Source organism: Panthera uncia (genome assembly GCF_023721935.1).
Source record: "Panthera uncia isolate 11264 chromosome C1 unlocalized genomic scaffold, Puncia_PCG_1.0 HiC_scaffold_3, whole genome shotgun sequence".
Lineage (NCBI taxonomy): Eukaryota > Metazoa > Chordata > Mammalia > Carnivora > Felidae > Panthera > Panthera uncia.
Genome location: NW_026057584.1, coordinates 29,919,833 through 29,922,321, shown reverse-complemented (window position 1 = coordinate 29,922,321; position 2,489 = coordinate 29,919,833). Strand labels below are relative to the sequence as shown.

General features: G+C 45.3%; 1 protein-coding gene and 1 long non-coding RNA gene across 4 annotated transcripts in view; one reads left to right on the top strand and one right to left on the bottom strand.

The window, feature by feature from the left end:
- INO80D (INO80 complex subunit D) overlaps nt 1-345 on the bottom strand; it is a 72,762-nt gene extending 72,417 nt beyond the window's left edge. For 2 of the 3 annotated variants that reach the window (XM_049615077.1, XM_049615080.1), the window contains exon 1: nt 263-345. The gene's annotated coding sequence lies outside the window, so the exon portion shown is untranslated. Of the gene's footprint in view, nt 1-112; nt 202-262 lie in introns of those variants that run through there. The other variant, XM_049615078.1, reaches the window with a different exon arrangement.
- Nucleotides 76-1,223, top strand: LOC125911280 (uncharacterized). The gene is made up of 3 exons (XR_007454309.1): nt 76-165; nt 320-421; nt 950-1,223. It is a non-coding gene; the product is annotated as an uncharacterized LOC125911280 (long non-coding RNA).
- The last annotated feature ends 1,266 nt before the right edge of the window (nt 1,224-2,489 follow it).

Here is a 2,489-nt window from a genome sequence, read left to right as displayed (position 1 = left end):
CGGGCCCCGGCTGGACCCCCCGCCCGCCTGCCGCCGCCGCCGCCGCCGCCCGTGGGCGCCCCCAGGCCCTGCGGCCCCCAGCCCCCGCCACCCCGGCGCCGGCCCCTCTCACCCTTTCATTCTCTGCCCGGGGCCTGACGCGGGCCGGCGGATCCCCGGCCTCACGTAAGCGCGCTCGCCGCCCGCCCTGCCTGCGCGGCCCTGCCCGCCGCCCTACGGGAGCCCGGGGATGTGGGCCGGGCCTGGGGCCGCCTCTGCTTACCTTTCAGCTGCTTTTTTTTTTTCTCCTTCCCCCCTTTTCCCTCGGCCGGGCTGACAGATCAGAGTGAGAGGCGCTGGCAATGGACTAGGAAGCTCGGCTGCTGCTGCTACTGCTCCCCCCTGGGCTCCGGCGAGAGCCTTTCCCTGTCAAGCAAGAGGGGTGAGGATCATATTTTTATTTTGGAAACTAAAAAGTGCTCCCAGGGTCGGTGATTATTAAGGGGAAATCCCTGAATATACTCTCCAGCCAAGAAGGCAGGGCTGCCGGGGCTGCACAAGAAGAGGCAGCAGCCTCCTACAGCACCACTACAGGCACTGCGAGGACATAACACCAGAGAGCCGCTCCTCTGCCCTCCGAAACGACAACTTTCCTACCATCTTGGAGGCAGAGGAAAGGGGGGCCGGGGGGAAAAGTGCACCCGCTCCCGATAAAGTGCAAATTTCGACTTCTCATCTCTGGAAAAAAGTCCATACCGGCCGTCTACACTGGCGCCTGGGGGAGAAAGCAGGGAAGAAACTGGGGGTGCTTGAGAAACGTTTTCATTCGCACCTCGGGGGAAAATGTTTCTGCATCTTCTGATGGAAAGAAATCTTTACAAGACACAGGTTTTCCGGTGATTATTGTTTTCTGTTTCCTATGTGATTTTTTTCCAGGTTGGTGGCAGTGGCATTTTAATTTTTTTTTCAGGCTAATAATGCTGCTTCTCCGTTGCGGATCCAAGTTCTGTGTCTGGTGGTCAGTTTATAAATTTGTACTTCAAGAGACTTCATAGCCACTGTATCTTATATTGGTCTATGGATATGTTTTTACATGCATATTTGCAAGTCGCTTTCTATATAAAAATTTGTACTACATATTCCACTCAAAACTGAGATTGCCAAAAGACAATTGTTAAGGGATGTCTTTTGTCTCCTTGTCTCAAAGCTATGTAAATAAAACCTGACTGTCCAGAAAGGCATGATACAGCTGTTTATTTTTCACAGTGCCAATAAAGGCAGAGATCACTGAGAGGTTAAATACAATTTAAGTATAACTGAGCACGTTTCTGAGAATAATCCTCATTCTGTTATGGTCTACCCATGAAGAAAGGTTACTGTAAAACTGGAAATAGACTTGAAAAGACAGCTTTAGATTTTCTTTAAAATTGCTTATTGAGGAAATGTGCTTATTCTACCCAGATATTTGATTTTCTAATTAGATTCTTTAGGGGTTAGATCTTTGGTGCATCGCACATGTTGCTGTCCACTTTCTGTGTCACAGAGTGGAAAAATGTGTGTTTTTGTTAGAGTTGATATGTTGTTAGTTCTTAACTTCCAGTGTGCTGCCAGCTGTATAAATCACTTTTAATATATTGCAGTGGTTGTCACAGACCTACTTTTTTTAAATGAGCACAGCTTAGTAGATAAATGGGATCAAAGTTACCCAAAGCTGAGGTAGCACCAAGATCCGAGAAGGGTACCGCCCACTTGCAACAATTCCCATGGACTCTTACTGGAGGAGAATAAGTTACACAGATATTTTCCTATTTTTGCGAAGAAAGAGAAGAATACCAGAAAAATTATCAGAGGAACTTCTTATATGTTCTACAGGGAATGATGAACTGAATCTTGTACTAAAAGTTATTTTTCTGACATACGTTGGCCAACCGAGTGGGAATGGATTTGTGATGTTAGTGCCTTGAATCAACAGAATATTTAATTTCTCTCATTTAAAATGTATTGCAAAGCATTTAGAAATGACTGATGACTCCACTTAAAAATGTTTATTTTTTGAGATGCCAAATTTAGAAGAAATTCCCATAAGGTTAAAGTGAGTTCAGATAATGCATGTATCAGATAATTATTATTTTCATGTTGACCCCATCTTTGTCCTCTAAATTTGAATACAGTACCTGAATACTTGGGTTTTCTTTTTGTGGCCTTTTATTTTTCTCTGTAGTAGAAAAATCTGAAATAATTAAGGTGTAAAGTTAACAGATTCTTATCATTCTTGGAAACCTCAATTGTGAAGTTGTGTTCTATGTACAACTTTTTATTTTTATTTTTTTTAATTTTTTTTTTTTAACGTTTATTTATTTTTGAGACAGAGAGAGACAGAGCATGAACAGGGGAGGGGCAGAGAGAGAGGGAGACACAGAATCTGAAACAGGCTCCAGGCTCTGAGCGGTCAGCCCAGAGCCCGACGCGGGGCTCGAACTCACGGACCGCGAGATCGTGACCTGAGCCGA